Source organism: Meriones unguiculatus, chromosome 5 (genome assembly GCF_030254825.1).
Source record: "Meriones unguiculatus strain TT.TT164.6M chromosome 5, Bangor_MerUng_6.1, whole genome shotgun sequence".
NCBI lineage: Eukaryota > Metazoa > Chordata > Mammalia > Rodentia > Muridae > Meriones > Meriones unguiculatus.
Window position 1 is genome coordinate 46,650,071 of NC_083353.1, and position 23,207 is coordinate 46,673,277.

At 41.1% G+C, this 23,207-nt stretch overlaps 2 pseudogenes; both read right to left on the reverse strand.

Annotated features, from left to right (window-relative positions):
• Positions 1 to 9,952: 9,952 nt before the first annotated feature.
• LOC132654006 (vomeronasal type-1 receptor 54-like) lies at positions 9,953 to 10,902 on the reverse strand (annotated as a pseudogene).
• Positions 10,903 to 21,776: 10,874 nt separating this feature from the next.
• On the reverse strand, positions 21,777 to 22,689 carry LOC132654007 (vomeronasal type-1 receptor 94-like; annotated as a pseudogene).
• Positions 22,690 to 23,207: the final 518 nt, after the last annotated feature.

The following is a 23,207-nucleotide window of genomic DNA, read 5'->3' on the forward strand; positions in this document are numbered from 1 at the left end:
CATGCCCTATTGCTGGAGTGACAGGTGGCTGTAAGCCAGTTGACTTAGATGCTGGAACTGAACTCAAAGGCCCTGCAAGACCAGCCAGAGCTCTTAACCTCCAAGCCCTGGCTTCAGGCTCCTCTCTCTGCACTTGACTGTGGCTATGACTTGACTATCTGCTTTGTGCTCCTGATTTCACCTCTCATTAACGATGGTCTATGACCTGAGAGTTAATCCAAATAAACCCTGTCCTCCTGTATGCCAGTTTTGATTATGGTGTTTTAGTGCAACAACGGAAACAGAGAGGGGAAATAATCAAAACTTTTGAAGCTTTTCCTATACCTGACAAGATGACAAAACAAAAACCAGGCAATGCCCCCAAAAAACTCAAAATGAGGCAGTGGTAAGGAATCATTTCTGTAATACATGATCATTTTAATACACAGGAAACTTGAAGCAGCAAGGGAGCCCACTTATAGGTACACAACCAGGCATGACTGACAATGAGAAGGTTTGGCGCTCAGGAAAACTTGAGTACTGAGGGTTGTATTGGGCTGGGCCCACCAATATTCCTAAAGGCAATAGTGTTTGGTACCAATGTTGCTGTTACTGTTTGTGATGAATAATTTCTCTTGCCTTTCTTCTCAAATGTTTACTCTATTTCCTTGTCTCATATAATGAGAAGAGTCAAGACCCTTTATGGAGTTGTTGACACATTATACATTTTTCTCTGAGGTAGGCTTTGGGATCTCCTTCAACATTATCCTCTTCCTCTTCCACCTTTTTGAGTTCCTTCTTGAAAGCAGGCTCTGGATCATTGACCCACTCATCAGTCTCTTGGCCCTCATCCACCTTGGGATGCTAACAGTCATGGGGCTCGCAGCTGCTGACATTCTTGCATCTCAGAATATGTGGAATGACATCAAGTGTAACTCCCTGTTCCACTTGCACAGGCTTTTGAGGGGCCTCTCTCTTTGTGTCACCTGCCTGCTGAGCATCCTTCAGGCCATCATCCTCAGTCCCAGAAGCACCTGTCTGGCAAAGTTCAAACCTAAATCCCCACAACAGAGCCTGTCCCCCCTTCCTGTGCTATGGGCCTTTACATGTCCTGTGGTGCTCACTTCTCCTTCTCCTATGTTGCTGAGTACAATGTCACCTCACATGGTCTCATATTTGTCACAGAATCTTGCATTATTTTACCTATGGAGTATAGCAGCAGACCCTTATTTTCCATACTGAGGATATTTCGAGATATGTCTTTTCTAGGTCTCATGGCCCTCTGCAGTGGGTACATGGTGGCTCTCTTGTGCAGACACAAGAAACAGGCTTGGCGCCTTCACAGAACCAGCCTTTCTGCAAAAGTGTCCCCACTGCAAAGGGCCACCAGGACCATCCTACTGCTCATGAACTTCTTCATCCTGATGTACTGTTTGGACAGCATCATATCTGCCTCAAGACTGATTCAGGACAGTGACCCAGTCCACCACAGTATCCACATGATGGTCTCCAATGGCTACACCACCATCAGCCCATTGCTGTTCATTGGCACTGAGAAACGAATTGCTGTCTTCTTATGATCCTTAGTGGGGAGGACAGCACATGCTTAACGAATAATTGAAGGACGAGTTCACTTAAGGAGCCAACTGACAGATGCTCGCTGACAGATGGTGAATCCCAGGTTAGTGTTCATGCTCCTCCAGATAACTGAACAAATGACTCCTACTTTGTTGAACTGCTTCCATTGAAATGTGGGTTACAACACCTGTAGATATTTGAGCCAAATGTCTTCATGCGCATTTCTGCTTGGTGTCAACAGGGGACACCTGTTACACTTCACAGATTAGGGTGCTTATCTGTGCACTCATCAATAAGCTACACTGTGTAGCACTTTTTAATAAGCCAATCACCTTAACACTTTGTATTTTACCTAATTAAATATGGATGCATTATCACAAAATTGAATATCATTCATCAACAGTTCTTTCATAGTTATGCAAAAATAATTGATTCAAAATCTCAGATGCTTGCTTGTTTATATTAACAACACTTAACCACAGCCACAATGGAAATAACTCTCTGTCCATAAGCAGATGAATGTACCAACCACATGTGGCCTTTATATATCATGGACTATTACTCAGCTTGAACAGGAAGGAAAGCCACCTGTAGGTGTAGGTCCACCACAGAGGAATACATACTTCCAGTGACCTGTCAGTCACAGAATGACAAGCTTCTGCATATCTAGGGGTGGAACTGAGAGTACTGTACTGTAATTTTTCAAGAAAGGAAAATGCAATGGTGTTTGCCAGGGGTTGAAGAATGGCACAGTGGAGAATTCTTAATTGGTATACAATGACCATTCAGAACAAAAAGAAAGAACAGTAATCTTCTGAAACCAAATGAAAGGCTGGAGGGGTGGAGGGGGTCTTGGCTGGGTAGGGGTGAGGTAACAGTGCTTTCTGCACAAGCATGAAGACTGAATTTGAATCTTCACCACCTATGTAAAAGCCATGCAGGGTGTGAGTTCTTGTAGCCTCCAGCACTGAGGGGAGGGGAAGGGCTAAGGTGCAGAGGTGCCCTAAAACTTTATGTGGCACACTGATCCCTTGCTCTCTCCCCCAGCCTGCATAAACATCACAGACTGCCCTCTGGGTAGTGATTGTCCTTTACTCCCCGTTTCTTGGCAGGAAATATGATCTTTTCCACAAAGTAAAACTTCTCCCCATAGTGATATAGTTTCCAATCTCCCTGTCCCACCTGCCCCAATAAACCATCCTACCACACACCATCACACTAAAATTGACCAAGGAGGACACCATCATACCAGACACCATCGTACCAAACACCATCATACCAGACACCATCATACACGAGACCATCACGACAAAAAAGATCAAGGAGGACACCATGACTGAAGAGACCAAGGAGGAAAAGAACGAGGGAAACACCATCATACCAGACACCATCATACGAGACACCATCACAACAAAAGAGATCAAGAAGGATACCATCATAACTGAAGAGACCAAGGAGGAAGAGAACGAGGGCGACAACATCAGGCCTGGCCAGCCTCAGGACACTGGCACAGCTCTCCCTCAAAAAGAGACCGAGGACGACATCACACCTGGCCAGCCTCAGGACACTGGCACAGCTTCCCCCCACAACTGGCGTCAATGCTGGAAGCGGGTGAAGAAGACAATCATGAACAGCCTCAGACATCTGTGCTGCTGCTCCCTGCCACCTGCTAAGACAAAGGCCGCCTCATGTAAGAACATGACTCCAATGAAAAGGGACCTTGGAGCCACCCTCAGCACCAGATGAGTGCATTATTTCACTTCATTTTATTCACTTTTCCTTCTGTCCTTTGTAACTAATCTCTCCCTAGTGCTATAGTTTCCAGTCTGCCTGTCCTACCTGCCCCAAGATGGGTTCCCAGGTTGAGAATTGAGGCCTACAAGCAGCCTGATGGGAATTCTTTAGAAGGAGCCTCCTGCCATCCTTTTGCTAGAGCCCTGCACCCACACACATGCCAAACCCATCACAGGTTACATTGCTTGAGTCCTCAGACCCAACTCAGAACAAAGCCTGGAAAACTCAGTCTTGGAGTGACTGCAGTGGTAGCTGTGCCCTCTCTTGACACCAATTCTGCCCTAGTTACTCACCTCTTGCATATCTATTCTTGTTCCTTCAAGGCGACCATTCACATTGGATCCCACACTCACCACCACATGCCACACTGTGAGGGTGTGATAGGTGTCCTGACAAGTCTAACTAGAGACTCTTGGAGGAGCAACCTACTGTGTCCCTGTGTCATGGCAGCCTCAAACCCCCTACCTCGTGTATGTACCAGCTGGACAGATCTTAAGGCTGCTTCCATTTCTTCAAGTCTCTGCCCTTTGCATATTCTTGCACAGTTAATCAGCCTTGCACAGCCTTTGGGGAGAGTTCTGGGAAGCCTTATCTTTCCATCCTAGTATCACCGTGGTAAGACTTCATCTCTTGTGTTCTTTCTCCCTAGACTGTGGCAACAAGTATCACATCGTGAGACACTCAGATATCTGTGTGATTGACCATGTATGGTCCATCCATCCTGGCGCTTCCCTGAACTTGAATGTAGGACAAAGGTCCTAGAAGATAGCCTCTATCTTCAACAGCATGTCCCCATAATGTACTTCCACAACCGAAACACTCTTGAGCAACTCTAAGCCCATAGGATGGACATTTAATATGGCAGATGGATGTGTTTCATTCTGCACAATTTGGAAAACAAACGTATGTACACCGTACCATAGGTGTATACCCAGGGTTTCAACGGGCAACTGCTTTAAGTGCTGAAAAGGCTGATTGTGTAATTACACAGTTAGTGGAAATAATGGAAATTTTGGGGATACTTTCACAAATTAAGACTGATAATGAACCTACATATATATCTAGTAAGATGAAGCAATTCTTTGCCTATTATACTATAAATCTTTTTACTACAAATGATTTTATAAAACTTTATACTATAAATGATTTATAAAATCTTTATGCTATTGTATAAAATGATCTTTATATAACTTATATTATTATAAAGATTTATAAATCATTTACACTATAGTATAAAGATCATTTAAATGATCTCTATATAATTTATACTATAAAGATTTATAAATCATTTATACTATAGTATACAATAAATGATAGTATAGTATAAATTATAGTATAGTATAAGTGATTTATAAATCATTTATACTTTAGTATACTATAAGGGATAGTAAAGTATAAATGGTAGTATAGTATAAATGATACTATATATAGTATAAATGATAGTATAGTACAAATGATACTTTATATAGTATAAATGATAGTATAGTATAAATGATACTATATATAGTATAAATGATATAATTTATACTTATACTATAAAGTATAATATAAGTAAAATATAAATGGTAGTATAGTATAAATGATACTATATATAGTATAAATGATATCATTTATACTATACTATCATTTAGAGTATACTATAGTATAAATGATTTATAAATCTTTATAGTATAAATTATAAAGAGATCATTTAAATGATCTTTATACTATAGTATAAATGATTTATAAATCTTTATAATAGTATAAGTTATATAAAAATCATTTCATACTATAGTATAAAGATGTTATAAATCATTTATAGTATAAAGTTTTTAAATCATTTATAGCATAAAGATTTTATAAATCATTTATAGTATAAAGTTTTATAAATCATTTATAGTATAAAGATTTATAGTATAATAGGCAAAGAATTGTTTCATCTTACTAGATATATATGTAGGTTCATTATCAGTCTTAATTTGTGAAGGTGTCCCCAAAATTTCCATTATTTCCAATAACTGTGTAATTACACAATAAGCCTTTTCAGCACTTAAAGCAGTTGCCCGTTGAAACCCTGGGTATACACCTATGGGAAGGTGTACATACCTTTATTTTCCAAATTCTGCAGAATGAAACACATCCATCTGCCATATTTCATTTTTTTGGTATCCCTAGGCTTACTTCCAGCACGCAGTCGAGTGTGGTTATACAGAGGACATGTGGGACATTGTTTATTATTTCTTTGCTTGTTGCCCAAGTTATAGAAAAAAAAAATTAACTTTAACTTTTAACATCGTGTCTTTTATGAAATGTTGAGGTGTTGTAATTGATCAGTTTCCTCATTTGCTTGTACCAATGGACCTGGAATGCCTGTATGAGACCGAATCCGCATGATATATAATGGAGGGTTTCTACTTTTGTTAAGCCTTTTGCAGTTGCATAAATAATAAAGTTAATTCTAAACCATCAGGAATAAAGTCAGCAGTTTCTATATGCCAAACAACTCATTCTACATATTGAGAGCCAGCAATTATATTAAGATTCAGGGAAATCTACTAATACCATAAGGATTACATACAATTTTGATTTTTGAATCGATTTTTGAACTGAACTATATTTTGATCACCTGGCTTTTATGTGTGTGTGTGTGTGTGTGTGTGTGTGTGTGTGTGTGTGTGTTGTAAGTCTTTAATCTCTCACTTGGGAGACAGAGAAAGGTGGCTGTCTGAGTTTGAGATCAGCCTGGTATACAGAGTAAACGACAGAACAGCCAGGGCTACACAGAGAAAGCCTGTCTTGAAAAACAAAAAAACAAAAAACGGTGACCATCAAAATGCCGCAGTTTTCCATCTGTAAAATGGGGACACAATCATTGTAGGATTCTTAGCAAGAATGCAATCCTTAAGGCTCCAACATCAACCATGGTGGTCAGCATCCTGGAGGGTTACAAAGCCATTGCAAAGGCTTTGGGATCCATTTTCTCTCATCAGGAAAACCAAAGGAGTTCAATAGTCTTAGTCTATTGCTCCACAGCCACCATCCTCTGCCTTCGGCTGAACCAGTTTAATCCTGGGAGGTTTTCCCAACTAGTCTTAGGGCTGTGTTCACAAATCCCACATTCAACAGTGTTCGGTTGGACTTAGCAGAGCATGCGGGTTTTCCTGCCCCTACCCTGAACCCCACAAACCCCAGAGCAAAATGACACTGGCAGTAGCTGAGCATACGTTTTCCTCCCTGATTCCACTGAGACTGTATTATTAGGATTTCACTGCTTATTCTAAAGAACAAGTTAATTTTCCATTTTTGCATCAAATATGGAAAGGAATTACCCACTCACTGAGCTTCGCATATTCGCACATAAACTGGGGTCTTACAGGAGGAAGAGGGTCACTGGCACCAAGGGAAAACTGGACAGAACTGAATGGCTGGCTCAGGTCCCTACTCCTTTAGCTACCTGCCTTTCCTGCTACCATGCCTTCCCTGTCCTTATGGGCAGAAACTGGGGGAATCAGTGTGGTTGGTGCCCAAGCATGGCTAGGTCGTTCCTTGCTCTGACATCACAAAGAGTCCTTGTGAGGAATGGTGGAACCTGGCCACATAGAGAACTCACTGGGACTGGGTTTGGTCCCATCATTTGTGGCAGCCATTGGTTGCTAGATTGAATGGTTTGAGAGTTGGTGAATCACAGCATTGGCCAGCTCCCCTAGGACAGCCAGACCTGTTGACCCTCGGCAGATTGAGTTTCCCTCTAACACTGTCGGTTTTGTGGCAATCGCCTCTATTTATTCATTCATTGGTTTCAGGCATGATTATGCTTACCATTATAGTCTTCATCTATCTCATGCTCACTTTGATTGTATCTCGCTATCACATTATTTATATCAACTACACAACACGAGTGATCGATCGCCCAGTGACACTTCCGTACATGTACATGGAGAACTTTGAATACATTCCCCTGATGACAATGCCTACTGCCCACCCCTTCCAAGCCCCTCACTCTTTCCCTTTGCTTTGTTCAGCACCTTGCTTCCCAAGTACAAGTACGGGCCAAGTGCCGTGGACTCCTGTCCAGAGGACTGATGGACACACGGGATGGTCTCTTAAGGAAGGACACCAATGTGTCTCTGGGCTCTAGCACAGAGGCTCCTCCTAGCTGGTTATCTCAGGATCTTCCTGGCAGGTCAAGAGGGATGAGTCCAACAAAGGGGCTAGAGACAAGCGTCAGCTCAGATCTTGTGAGGGTGATTGTGGAACAGGGCAGCTGAAAAGGAATTCAGGGATAGAATAAGTGTAAGTCTAAAAGGAGCTTGTTCTTTGAGGAAGGATGGGACTTTCCTTGGTGAGACTTGCCATGCCCTGTCCCTCCAGCCTACTTCTGTCCTTCTCTCTGCCTGCAGCTGTACGTTCATGGGTTATCTTCTGTCTTAAGGAGGGCGATTATGGCACCGAGCTAGGGTGTTATCAGGCACCGGAGGGGAGGGCAATAATGATTTTGAAGCAAAGGGTCGAGCCTGTGCTCTTGAGTTCTGCTGGTCCTACAGCTCAAAGAACATATTCAGGAACAAAAACCGCCTAGTGCGGGAATTATCTGCCCAGCACTGCACAGACCCCAAGCCTCAAAATAAGCACCTGTCTTTTTGGAGAAACAGGGGACTTTTTATTGTCAAGGGCAGTCTACCCAAATTTCCAAGTCTAGGCTTGGATAAAACTCCTTCCTCCAACCTTAATCTGTTCATGTTTGGGGAAAGGCAGTGGGTAACAGAACCTTCATGGTCCAGCAACAAAGCCCTTCAGGTTCCTTTCTGTTTTGCCAAGGTGTTGGTGATGAGAGGAGGGTCTATGGTCTGTGACTTCCAAAAATCTGATATCTGATTACAGAACTGGCAAGTTGCGCTTTGGTGCCCGTTGCTGAACAGTACCTGTGTCTCCCTTTCATTGTGTGATGGTTTAGTTGACTAGACTTGCTATCCTGTGCTCAAGTGAGTGATGCACGTTCTCGGAAGAGTGAACATCCTTGTTGACCTCCTGTAAACTTCCATCCAGTTTCTCTGGCGTATGTCCCGCAGCTTGGGTGGGTGCTGTGAGGTCCACTTAATGTGAAAAACTGATGACTTTTGGTGGGAGGTGACAGCAGCCTAGCTTCAGGAGCATGGAAATGGCTGATCAGCCCTCCACCCTCAAGCATTGTTGTCACAAGCACTTGTGGCTAGGCCCCGCGTGTAACAACAACCTTGAACTTTTGAAGCAGTTGGGAACCTAGGTCATGCAGAAAACAGTGAGACTCCAGTTCTTACAGATGAACTCCTCTGCATTCTCTGAGGACCTGAGATTAAGATGAAGACTATGGGTATTGGGAAAGGAGGAGGGAGGGACCCACATGGGGGATACAAATTAAATAAAGTATAATGAATAAAGAATTTTTAAAAAGATGAGGACTCTGAGAAAACCCTCATTGTTCAAGAAAATCTGTCATGTTTTAAAACTTGAAAAATCATATTTTGACAATTTTGTTTTCATTTTTAAAACTGTATTTTACTTTAGTAGTTTTATTTGTTTTTATTTTGTGTGCATGAATGCAAGCCTGGTGCCTGCAGGACCAAAAACCATGAGATCCTCTTGAACTGGAGTTACTAACAGTTGTGAGCTTTCATATAGAGGCTGGGAATTGAACTTTGGTCCTCTGCAAGGGCAGCCAGTGGTCTTAACTCCTGAACCATCTCTCCATCCCCATTGTTCACTTTATTATTTCAGGGAAAATATACTTCACTGCTTGGTTAAGGTAACTGAACACATTGTTATTTTGGTACAGCACACACAACACAAGAATTTCCCATCTTCAGCATACTGCTTGGCGTTGATTACATTTTTACAATCTGCCTCCACCCAGCAAGATGCCCATGGCCTTTCCTCCTGAGCTCAGGATGGGACTCTGCTCTTGTTTCCACTCCTAGAAAGTTTCCAAGCTCTTCCTGCTCCAAGTAGTACACACAGAATTCGTTCTGCCTAGACTCTCATTGCAGTCAGTACAGTGGCTTCATGCCAATCTGTGTGGGACCATGTGCAGAATCTCCTTCTCTTTTAAAGCTGGAGTAACAGTCCAGTGCAGAGAAGATGAACTCTGTTTATCCATCATCAGGGCTGTGTTTTATACATAGATTCTATGTCTGTCTTTGTCTCTGTCTCTCTGTGTCTCTGTCTCTCACTCTGAGTGTGTGTGTGTGTGTGTGTGTGTGTCCTAAGTGATTTGAATATTTCTGGATACTTGATAATTATAATAATAACTATTTACAAACCTCGTTTGGCAAAACAGAGATAGCTGAGGGATTTGAAGAAAGGAAGACTATCATAAGCTGTCACGTATTATAAATTGATGTGGATAATCCAGACCCTAACAAGACAGTCACTTTATGTCTCCCCAAAAGACACAGTGGGAAGTACAAAAGACTCATGGATCTGGCATGTGGTTTGTCTTTTATGTGTAGCATCCACACATCTCATAAGAAATAGGTTTAACAACAGCAAAAAGACAACTCTATAATTTCATTTAACCTGAAGCGCATGTAAACTACATTACAATTCATAGCCCTAATGCCACTGTACCGGCTCATCTTAAGGAATCTTACCTATACCCAAGTGATATGATGTTTACCATCCTTCCATACATGGATCTAAAAATGTTAATTATGTTTTTTTCAGTACTGAGAACCAAAAAATGGCTGACCGTGGCATAGTCATGGACTGTGAGAATATGGACACAAAATAAAATCAGATCATCATCTATACTTCTTAGGTAGGAGATGACACTGTCCAAGGTGTACATCACCATAAAGAAACTCATGAGGCAAAGGATGGTCCATGTGGCTCTTTGTTCTGCAGATGGTCTGAGGGAAAGGCTGGCACTGTGGAGAAGCTGGGACTGGATCTTATGTCTTATAGGAAAGTCACCATGTACCCACTGGAGAGGCTCATAAAACCTACAAAGATGACATCCATGGAGGTCAACAATATAAAAAATGTGTGATGGACAGAGTAGCTCATGGGCACAACACAGCAAGATTGACTGAGGTATATAAAGCCAGGTGAGGTCAGATTAGGCGTCGAAGTTATATATGTTATAAGGGGACTGCTAATGGATGAATAAAAGATACTCAGGAAAAGAAGGCAACCTAGCATGTGGTGTGGAGATTTACATTTGAATTTTGCTGGACAGGAACTTCTGGAACTGAGGGTGATGGCCTGGAGGATGCTGAGCAGGCTAGTGGCACAAAGAGAGAGGCTCCTAAAAGACCTGTACAAGAACATAACAAATTTGCATGTGGAGTCACTCCATCTCTTCCCTGGCATAAAAATGTCTGTAGCTACTAAACTCACGACGACTACCAGCATCAGTATGTGGATTAGGCCCAAGAGACTGATGGGCAGATCAGTGAATCTGGGCCTCTGCCCAGGAATAAACATGAGGATGTGGAAGAGAAGAAGGAAGCTGTTGCCTGAGAGCCCAATCCCAGCTCCACCATAAATGGTGTTTCTTACCTTGGTGTTACCTGACTGTTTGTTTATTTTGTTCATTTTAAGGCTGAAAGAAGCAGGTAGCAACTGTGAGGGGAGAACAGCAAGAAGATTCCTTAACACCAATCTAGCCTTGCTCGTCAGCTGCAGACAATGGCAGCTCCACTCTCCTTAGAAAGATGTTTATTTCACAGCTCTGCCTTATTCTGCTTAAGATTGCCTTCATCTCAAAGTGCCCAGAAGCGATGCCCACTCTCTCCATTGTTCCGACTCTTATGTGCCCCATCCAGATAGAAGCTTTCTCCCACATTACAACTGTCATGTGTCAAGAAAATATTTCTTTTCCTACTGTTTCCTATTTGAGGTTTCCTGAGGCAAAAGTGATGTCTTACTTGTCTTTCTTCTGCATCATGTTGATTGCCAGACACAGAGCAGCTCTGCAGGTTTTGGTGAAGTTCCATGAGGATTGCAAGAAAGTAGAAATAAGATCCTCAGATGAAGCTGTGTCCTTGTCTTAAACAGGCCCAGAGTCATTTTATTCCAGTCTCTTTGTTCTGCTCATTTACTTCAGACCTTGTGCTCTTCATGTGGATCTGCAGGGAGCATTAGGAGTAGAAACTCTGAATCCAGACTTCTTTACATCATACTCACTCCTGCCATATCCTGTGTGTGACCCTGAGCAGTCTGGGGCTGAGCTACAGGGTTAGAACGTTTGACATCTGTGTGACTGTGTCAGGAAGATATGTAAGGAGATGAAGTCTACATACCAAACATGGTGTTCCCTGCACAGGGCGAACTCTTGGAAGTGTAGGCTGCTGGATTTATTCTCATGAAGGTTCCTTATGTTTGTGCCATGGGATAGTTAAAACAGTTTTAAAAACAACTGTTTGGTTTCTCCCAGCCCCAAGCAGAGAAGAGTAAGTACGAACACAATAGACTACTCAAGCAATCCTTTCCAGAGCATCCTGGTAGCATTTTAGGCCTTCTCTGTGAATCTCACATTATAACTGCATCTGAAATATGTTCTGATGTCACAGCAGAACAAAAGCCTACATGAGAAGTGTTCAGTTATCAGAAGCTGCCAGGAATGTTATCTAAGTTTTGTCTCTTTCCACATTTGAAAGCAAACAATTATTAAGAATTATAATTACAATAGATTGAGGGTCATTCCCATTGTAAGGTTTTAATGAAGGAAGAATTATCCAACTCATCCTAAATGATGGGCTGCACAGGTGTGTAGGATTTCATACCTCCTTGAGGAAGCAGTGATGCTTCTCAGATTCAGGTGACCAAAGCCTCAGATATACATCACAAGATTTGATGAAGGTTCTTCTTGAAAGTTCTTTCTCATGCAATGCAAGTATTTAGTTTAATGCAAGGATCATAATCCTAAGTTATGCAATAATATAAAAATGAAGTCAAATAGTAAAGAAATAACTATCATTTGAATATCCAGGGTGTAAGATGGTTTCATTTTATATGTAATGTGAGATATGAGGGGAAAGCAAAAGTGCCTGAGTTACCAAACCTGATGCACCAGGTAAGTAAATGCTCAGAGCAGGAGAAATGAGGGAGCCTCTGTGTTAAGAAGTGCTGGCCTCCAATCATGATGAGTTACATTCTAGAAGAAAAGAACCAATTCCAAAGAGTGGTCCTCTGACCCCGAGATGTGTGCTGTGACATACACACCCTACCCCATTCCACAAAATACATAAGATGAAAAGTAACTGTAAAAAATCAGAGCTAAATCAAAAAGGAGGAAATCATGAAATTTGCAGGCAAATGGTGGGATCTAGAAAAGATCATTCTGAGTGAAATATCCCAGAAGGAGAAAGACAAACATGGGATATACTCACTTATATAGACCTATAAGATATGATAAACATAATGAAATCTATACACCTAAAAAAGATAATCAATTGAGCGGACATGGGGTAAGATGATGAATCCTCGTTTAGAAGGACAGATGGGATGTGCATTGAACGTATGACAGGAGTCTACTGAGCACATCTGAAATACTCTAACTAGCAGTGTTTTCAAAGCAAAGACTCATAACCAAACCTTTGGCAGAGTACAGGGAATCATAAGAAATTAGGGGAGTTAGTCTGATGGGGAAAGGATAGGAGCTCCACAAGGACCAAATATATCTGGGCACAGGGTCTTTTCTGAGACTGACATTCAACCAAGGACCATGGATGGATATAACCTAGAACCTCCACTCAGATGTAGCCTGTGGTAGCTCAGTAACCAATTGGTTTCCCAAAGTGAGGGGAACAGGGACTATTTCTAACAGGAACTCAATGACTGGCTCTTTGGTCTCCCCACCCCCGAAGGGAGGAGCAGTCCTGTTAGGCCACAGAGGAGGGCTTTGCAGCCAGTCCTGAAGATACCTGATAAAACAGGATCAGATGAATGGGGAGGAGGTCCCCCCTATCAGTGGACTTGGAAAGGGGCACGGTGAAGATGAGGGAGGGAGGGAGGGACTGGGAGGGAATGAGGAATCTGGACATGGCTGGGATACAGAGTTAATAAAATGTAACTGATAAAAAAATAAAAAAAAAAATCAGAGCTAAGGTGGATGGCCAGTTAAAGACTGTAAACATAGGGTGCTTGGTGTGGAGAGAACCTGCTGCTTTGACAGAGGCCCCAGGTACAGTTCTCACCTCTCCCATGGCAGCTCAAAACCATTTGCAACTCTAGGTCCAGGGGTTACAAAAACTCCTGAGGTCCTCAGGCAGCAGGCATGCATGCAATACAAATATATAGACACAGCAAAATCAAACAAAACAAACACCCAAAAAGTGTAACACACAAAAAAAAAATAACCTAAAAAATTTAAATTGAGATTTTCTAAAATAGAATGGCAAAGAGCCATTAGGAAAGGTGAAACTTCTACAAGATTAATATGCTGAGTTCTATGTACCTGCAGAGTTGTAAATACATTTTACTGAGTGATTCCCATTGCATTACCATGCTCTTTATATAATAGATCCGTTTGATTACCCAATGTCAATTTCAGCAGATGTCAGAAACAAAACAGAATAGGCAAGAAGAGGAGGAGAAAAAGGAGAAGCAAACTTTCAGGAGTTTTGGGAAATACCCTAAGAGGAAAACTCTTCTTGTTGCCCATGCAGAACACAGTCCCCTGTGCTCTCAGGCTTTTCACTTTTCTACCTCTCAAGCTCTTGGGATTTGGATCCTGGCTCTTTAGGCAACAGTAGGAGAAACTACCATGTATCCACTGTGTATAAAATATCTAGCATTCCAGTGCCTCCTCAAGGATGTCCTCTCAGAGCACGTGCTTTACTGTGTAGTGTACCACGAGCCAAGAGCATTTGCGTGAAATTCCTGAAACTGAGTCAGGCGAAGTTCTCTACTAGATAGTGATATTCAAGGAGATTTCCTTCCATCAATTTTTATAATAGGTACACAAATTAAATCACTAAAATATTCTACATATAAGGATAATTCATGTAGTTCTTCACTGTGAGTTGCTTAATTAATACAAAATGTAAATATGAAAAAACAATGTTTCCAAAGAAAAAATTAACTAATTTTAGGAGTTGCAGGAAATATCCTAAGAGGAAAAGTATTCTTGTTGTCCGCGCAGAGCACAGTCCCTTGTGCTGAGGGGCTGTCAGAGCTCAGTGTCTCCTCTGCACATGCTGAAAACTTCCCACAGCCCAGTAGCCCAGTGCTCCTCCTCCCACAGACTGCCTGGGTCCCTACCACCTTCTGATTCTGCCCTTGGGTGCAGAGCACTTACACAGATGGACATAGCAGGGGAGGACTGTGTGCCTGAGGAGATCCTGCACAGCTTAGGCTGAGGGAGAATTTAATGCATCTCTACAGCCTGCAATTTTGCTGCTTGTGGAAGGTGACAGGTTCCTGCTGGGGAGCATGGAAATGTGGCTTCCCAGGGGGGGATCTTCCCTGCCTGTTGATCTCACTCACTCTGTCCTGGATAACAGCCATCTGGGGAGGGCTGAGCACACACTTTGAGTCCCCTTGCCAGACCTGAAAAGGGATCAGAAAGTTTATGACAACCCTAAGTTGTTGCTGTTATTTTAATTGTACCATCTAACAATATTTATTATTGGCCCTCTAATTATCACGGCAGTACACCTAACCTGCTATCACAATCAATAAAAGACACAGACACCTGATAGATTTCATAACAGTCCTATTTTACCCGGGACAGGGCAGATATTAACCCTCTACACTACCTTTACCTCCCAGCCCCAGCCCAGGCTGCCTCCCATCCATAATCCACAAAGACTTGCTCATTCTTCATCAGGCAGCTTCCTCCATCCATGCCCACCATGTGCTTCTTTCCACACTCACCCATGGTGGCTCTCTGCTTCCTTATTCTCTTATTCTTCCTCTCTCTCCTCTCCTTCCCATGGTCTTCCTGTCCTTACAACCCTAGAACCTTAGCCATGCTCCCTGCCATGTGTGTTGGCTTTTTATTGTTTAAACAAGAATAATTCCTTAGGCAAGTTTTACACAAGGACTGTTGTAGATGATAATGTGCTCTCATCTGTGCAGTAACCAGATCTTGAGAGTCAACAATTAGCATCACAGTACACAGCTCCAGACCAACCCCCAACACTAACTTTTCTCACATTGCTCCTTAGACTTATTTCAAACAGTTTTTATTCACTGTGATGCTTCTATTCTGGGTTGAGGACTCCTGGGCCTCCCATGACTTCCCATGGTTCTGAGTGTGCTTTCCCTACACTCTGTGACATGCAACCAAGCCTTTTCCTGAGACACCCCTCTCCCGTGGAGCATGTCATTTCCATTTAGTGTTGATTCTGTTTCCTGGTTTCCAAAATCTGAATTCAAGATGTGAGTAAATTTTAAAAGTAAATAAAAAAGAAATTAAATGAAAACCAGAGAAGTAGAGGCAAAACTCAAAGCTGAGGTGGTCACAGGCAGGTGGAACATAGCTGAGGCTGAGGCCATGTCTGACTGGACACCAGTCTCTGAGAAATGGAGACCTCATTTTCATTGAAGACTTCAGGAAGAGGCTGTGCTTTGCCTGAGTGCAACTATATGCTCTGTGTTTCAGTCTCCCCAGCAGACATGGTGCACACACCTGCACCCAGGACTGAGAAGAGGAGGAAGGAGCATACTGAGTTCAAGAGAAGCCTGGGCAACTCAGAGCCCTTGTCAAGAAGGGCAGACATTTTATGGAGACTCTCATATAGCCAGGTACTAGAAAAAAATACCAATGTACCCAAAACAACTCCCCACTTTCCCTGTCAGGTTCAATGTATCTAGTTTTATGTTGAGGTCTTGATCCACTTGGATATGAATTTTATGTAGGCTGATTAAATGGGTCTATTTGCCAGTAAGAGCAGCACAATTTGTTGAAGAAGCCTTTTCCCTCATCGTACATGTTCGGCTTCTTTGTAAAAATCAGGTGTCCATAGGTGTGTGGATTTACATCTGGGTCTTTGATTCAATTCCTTTGATCATCCTGTCTTTATTTTTTTTAATGTCAATACTATGTGGTTTTTATTACTATAGCTCTGTAATAGAGCTTGAAATCAGGAAATCAGGGATAGTGATGATGCCAGAAGGTTTTTGTTTATTTGTTTTCTAAAATATTGTTTTAGGTATCCTTGCTTTTTTTAAATTTTTTATTTCACTTTTATTAATTATACTTTATTCATTTCGAATCCCCCCATAAGCCCCTCCCTCCTCCCCTCCCAGTCCCATCCTCACTCCCCTTTCTGCATGCATGCCCCTCCCCAAGTCCGCTGATAGGGGAGGTCCTCCTCTCCTTCTTTCTGATCTTAGTATATCATTTCTCATCAGAAGTGGCAGCATTGTCAGTGTTCTAGGTTATCTCCATGAGTAGTCCTTGGTTGGAGTATGAGTCTCTGGGAAGTTCCCTGTTTTCAAATTTTCTTGTTCTGTTGCTCTCCTTGTGGAGTTCCTGTCCTCTCAAGCTCTTGCTATTTCCCACTTCTTACATAAAATTCCATTCACTCTGCCTGTCAGTTGGCCATCAGGCTCAGCATCTGCTTTCACACTCTGGATGGCAGAGGCTTTCAGAGGCCCTCTGTGGCAGGTTCCGAGGTTGTTTCCTGTTTTCTTCTTCTGGTTTTCAGAGGTCCTCTGTCACAGGTTCCTAAGTTGTTCCCTGTTTTCTTTTTCTTCTGATGTCCATCCTCTTTGCCTTTCAGGATGGGGATTGAACATTTTAGTTAGGGTCCTCTCTTTTGCTTAGTATGTTTAGATGTACTGATTTTAGTGGGTTTATTCTATGTTGTATGTGTATATGAGTAAGTATATACCGTGTGTGTCTTTTTGGTTCTGGGACAACTCACTCAGGATGATCCTTTCCAGGTCCCACCATTTACCTGCAAATTTCATGATTTCCTTTTTTTTTTTTTTTTTTTTTTTTTTTGCTGAGTAATAGTCCATTGCATAGATGTACCACAGTTTCTGCATCCATTCTTCAGTTGAGGGGCATCTGGGCTGTTTCCAGCTTCTGGCTATTACAAATAAAGCTGCTACAAACATGGTTGAGCAAAAGTCCTTTTTGTGTACTTGAGCCTCTTTTGGGTATATACCTAGGAGTGGTATGGCTGGATCTTTCGAAGCGCTATTCCTAGTATCTTCTGGAGGTATCTCCATCCCTGATCTCAAGCTGTACTATAGAGCAACAGTTATAAAAACTGCATGGTACTTGCATAGAAACAGAATGGTGGATCAATGGAACCGAATAGAAGACCCAGAAATAAACCCACACACTTATGAACACCTGATTTTTAACAAGGATTCCAAAACCATACAATGGAAAAAAGATAGCATCTTCAACAAATGGTGCTGGTCCAACTGGATGTCTACATGTAGAAAAATGCAAATAGATCCATACTTATCACCCTGCACAAAACTGAAGTCCAAGTGGATCAAAGACCTCAACATAAAACCAGACACATTAAATCGGCTAGAAAAAAAGTGGGGAAGATTCTAGAACTCATTGGTACAGGAGAAAACTTCCTGAACAGAACACCAATAGCACAGGCTCTAAGAGCAACAATCAATAAATTGGACCTCATGAAACTGAAAAGCTTCTGTAAATCAAAGGACACAGTCATCAAAACAAAGCGACTGCTTACAGATTGGGAAAGTATCATCACCAACCCTTTATCTGACAAAGGACTCATATCCAGTATACATAAAGAACTAAAGAAGCTGAAAAGCAGCAAACCAAGTAATCCACTTAAAAAATGGGGAACAGAGCTAAACAGAGAATTCTCTGTAGAGGAATACCGAATGGCAGAGAAGCACTTAAAGAAATGTTCAACCTCATTAGCCATTAGGGAAATGAAAATCAAAACAACCCTGAATGGCCAAAATGATCAAAAACTCAAATGACAACACATGCTGGAGGGTTGTGGAGAAAGGGGAACCTACTGCTGGTGGGAATGTAAGCTTTTTTTGTTTTTCAATTTTAAGTTGAGTATATTTTCTTTCCAGGTCTGTAAAGTATTGTGTTGGAATTTTGGTGGAGAATTGCATTGAATCTGTAGATTGCCTTTGGTAAGATGGCCAATTTTACTATGTTGATTCTACTGACCAATTAACATGGAAGATCTTTCCATCTTCTGATATCTTCTTTAATTTTTTTCAAAGACTTTAAGTTATTGTCATTCAGCTCTTACTTGCTTAGTTAGATTTACTCTAAAATATTGCATATTATTTGTGGCTATTGTGAAGAATGATGTTTCCCTGATTTCTTTCTCAGCTCACTTGTCATTTGTATAAAGAAGGGCTACTGATTTTTTATCTTGAGTTAATTTTGTATCCAGCCACCTTACTGAAGGTGTTTATCAGCTGTAGAAGTTCCCTTGTAGAATATTTGGGGTAGCTTATGTATAGTATCATATCATCTGCAAATAATGATATTTTGACTGCTTCCTTTCCTATTTGTATCCCCTTGATCTCTTTTAGTTGTCTTATTGCTCTAGCTAGAACCTCAAGTACTATATTGAATGGATATGAAGAAAGTGGACAGCCTTGTATTGTTCCAGATTTTTGTGGAACTGCTGTGAGTTTTTATTTAATTTGATGTAGGCTATCAGCTTGCTATATATTGCTGTTTTTATGTTGAAGTATGTAACTGTATTCCTGATCTCGTCAAGATTTTTATCATGAGGGGGTGTTGAATTTCCTCAAAGGCTTTTTCAGCATCCAATAAAATGATCATATGGTTTTTCTTCTTTCAGTTCGTTTATGTGTTGGGTTACATTGACTGATTTTTGTATTTTAAACCATTTATGCATCCCTTGGATGATCCCTGGTATGATGGTCATGGTAGATGACATTTTTAATGTGTTATTGGATTTGGTTTGCAAATATTTTACTGAGTATTTGTGAATCAATGATCATAAGGGAAATTGGTCTGTAATTTTCTTTTTTGTTGTTGTTGAGTTGGCCTGGTTCGGATGTCAGGGTGATTATGGCCTCACAAAATAAATCTGACATGTTCCTCCCATTTCTATTTTATGGAATAATTTGAGGACTATTGCTATTAGCTCTTCTTTGAAAATCCAGAAAATTCTGTGCTAAAAAACATCGGACCCTGGGCTTTTTTTTTTCCCTTTGGTTGGGAGACGTTTAATGACATCTTCTATTTCCCTAGAAGCTAGAATTCTATTTAAGTTTTTTATCTGATTCATCTTTGGTAAGTGGTATCTATTAAGATATCTGTCCATTTCTTTCAGATTTTCCATATTTGTAGAGTAGCGGTTTTTGAATTATGACCTAATGATTCTTTGGATTTCCTTGGTATCAGTTGTTATATCATCCTTTTTACTTATTTTTTTTTTTTGGTTAATTTGGATAGTTTGTCTCTGCATTTTAGTTAGTTTGGACAAGGGGTTGTCTATCTTGTTTATATTCTCTAATAACAAATTCTTTGCTTCACTGATTTTTTTTTTTGTATTGGTCTTTTTGTTTCTATTTTATTGATTTCAGTCCTGAGTTGCATTATTTTCTTTCCTCTACTCCTCTTGGATGAATTTACTTCCTTTTTGTTCTAGAGCTTACAGGGATGCTACTAAGTTGCTAGTATGGAGTCTGAACATTCCTCTTACTACCATTTTTATTGTGTTTCATAAGTTCAGGTATGCTGTGCATTCATTTTCCTTGAATTCTAGGAAGTCTTTAACCTCTTTATTTCTGCCTTGACCCAGTGGTCACTTAGAGGATAGTTATTCAGTTTCCATGATTTTGTGGGCTTTTTGTTATTTCTTTTGTTGTTAAAATATAGCTTTAATCTGTGAGAGTATGATAGGCTACAGGTGGTTATTTCAATTTTCTTGTACCTGTTGAGACTCACTTTGTGACTGAGTATTTTGGAGAAAGATCTGTGAGATCCTGAGAAGAGAGTATATTCTTTTCTGGTTGGGTGAAACATTCTCTAGACTTCTGTTTGGTCGACTTGACTCACAATGGCTGTTAGCTCCATTATTTCTCTGCTTAGTTTTTGTCCGGATGACCTGTCTATTGATGAGAATAGTGTATTGAAGTCCCCTGCTTTTACTGTATGAGGTTCAATGTGTGGTTAAAACTTTAGTAATGTTCCTTTTACAAATGGGGGTGCCCTTCATTTTGAGGCATAGATGTTCAGAATTAACATTTTTGGGGGTTGGATTTTCCTTTTGATGAATATGAACAGTCCTTTCCCATCTCTTTTGATTAATTTTAATTAGAAGTCTTTTTGTTTTTAAGATATTAGAATGGGAACCTCAGAGTGCTTCTTGGGTCCATTTACTTGAAAAAAAAGTTTTCCTACCCTTTAACAATAGGTAACAATGGGTGGTTTGTCTATGCTCAACTGACACAGAAAACAACCAAGAGATGGGACAACCAGGCTGAAGCCAAGAAGCAGTTCATTGTATGGGAACTATAGGCCCAGGGGACATCAGTCCAAAAGTTGACTCCCAAATTAACTTAGACAAGGCTTTTCATGCCCCCTGTGTTGCCATGTCCCCTTGCATAGTAATCTAGATGACATATGTTTGATTGGCTTATTAACTTCCTTATTACAGTCTGATAAACTGATTGTAATAAGTATAAGTAATGAGTATAATGAGTATAAATGTTTCCCCAAGCAACAGACTTTATCCCAATCTATTTATAGCAGAGGTGAAAGGAGAGAGGAATTTGGTTTTAGAAGAAATGTAGTGTAGAGTGTTGAACCTTCAGGGAGCTGGCCAGTGGTGCTGGTCTTTCCTGTTTTCCAGGGCACCATACCTCAGTGACCAGTGCTGGAATTAACTGCCTTGCACCGTAAGACTTAACGAGGTCCTGTGCTGTACAGAGGCTGTGTTTGGGTCAAAAGTTCTGATAACTCTGAGAATTTTAAATCCAGTTGTTGTTCGCATTGCTGTATACATCACATGTGCTTCTTGCACAGAATTCTGTTCTGAAAGTTCTGTGTACAATTCCTTTCTTTCTGGAGTATAGAACTATTTATGGCAAGAAATGCCTCCTCATTTAATTTGTCAAAATAGCTATACCACAGGAAATTAAAATATTGAAATGTGTTAGACATGGTTACATCCTTCAAAACAGTGTGAGCTGTCCACGGCCATGATGCATGAGAGCCACCTCATAGGATTCCCATAATGACGCATTGAGAAAAAAGATGAAATAAAATAAAATAAAATAAAATAAAATGAAACAAAAATGCCCTGGTCATATCACAAAAGGGATGAGGTTTAATTTTCTGCTACATGTTTGTTACCACACAGGTTAAAGTAAATAATTTTAACAGAAAAACAAAAACAAAAACAAAAACACTGCTTCAGATTTTCATGTATGCCAAAGCACGTGAACACCATGCCATGACTGACAGTTCTGATGCCAGTGTATTGGGTCCTCTTATAAAGAAATGTGCCCATCAATGATCAATGAATATTCAAACATTTATGTCCTCCCACACATAGACCTGAAAAAGTTAACGACATGTTTTTCAGTGCTCATAAACACAAAAGGGCTGATTGTGGCATAGCTGTGGACCACAAAGAGTCGGATATAGTAAGATGTTGGATCATTCAGGAACATAGTTCTTGAGCAGGAGATAAAGCTATCCAAGATGGACATCAACACGAAGAAACTCATGAGCAGAAGGAAGGCCCTGTTAGCTCTTTGCTCTGGGCATGCTTTTGGAGAAAGCCTGGTGCTGTGAAGATGCTGGGCCTGCTTCCTGTGCCTGCACAAGAGAGCCACCATGTACCAAGTAGAGATGACCATAACACTAATAAGAAAGACTTCCCTGATGGCCATCAGTGTACAAAATGTGCTTTTCATGAGGTAACTCATGGGTAGGACAGAACAGGACCTAGTAACATACATGAAGTTATTTGAAGTCAAATTGGGAGTGGCAAAAATTGATACTAAGAGATGACTGCTAATGAGCATATAGAGGACACTCAGAAAAAGAAGGGCACATGAGATGTAATGGGCAGATTTGTGCTTGAACTTGGCTAGACAGGAGCTTCTGGGACTGAGGATGATGGCCTGGAGGACACTCAGCAGGCTGGTGGTACAAAGGGAGAGGCCCCTAAAAATTCTGTACAAGTAGACAATGAGTTTACATATGGTGTCATCCCATCCCCTCAAAGAAATAAAAATGTCCATGGCTATGAATGCTATGAACATTAGCATCAGTAGGTGGATTAGGGACAGCAGAACAATGTGCACCTCAGTGGGCCTGGGCCTGTGCCCACGAATGAACTTGAAGATGTAGAAGAGAAGAAGGAAGCTGTTGGCTGAGATCCCAATGCCAATTTCAGAGAAGAAGGTGTTCCTTATGTCAGAAGAGTGTGAAGTCATCTTGTGTGGAAACAAAGAGTGGATGAGGAGAAAAGTAAAACAATGACTCACCATGAGCAAGACCTCACACACCACTCCATACCAGTCTTCTGGCCTCAGGAAAACATGCAGATGCTCCTGAATGCTTATTCCACTGAAGACCTCCATTCTACCTCACACCCCACAGACCATCCTCCTGCTCTCACTTGTCCTAAGCTGAGCCATGGCTGGACCCTGTGTCCCATGGTGGCTGCACCGGTGTGTGATCTCCCTCAACATTAAGAGCTGCAGCAATTATGTGCTTTCATGTTTTGTAAGTTTGGGTTTTCCTAGAGCAGGAGCAGCATCTTACTTGGTTTTTACCCACAACATCTTGATGGCCAGGCACATTATAGACAGTTTTACTATTTTGGGTAGAGTCTGAATGAGAAGGATTGTGTAAAAGAAAAAAAAAAGAAGAAGCAGAACTTGCCAATATAAACGGTCCCATGGATTGGGTATGCACTTATTCTATTCAGGGCTAT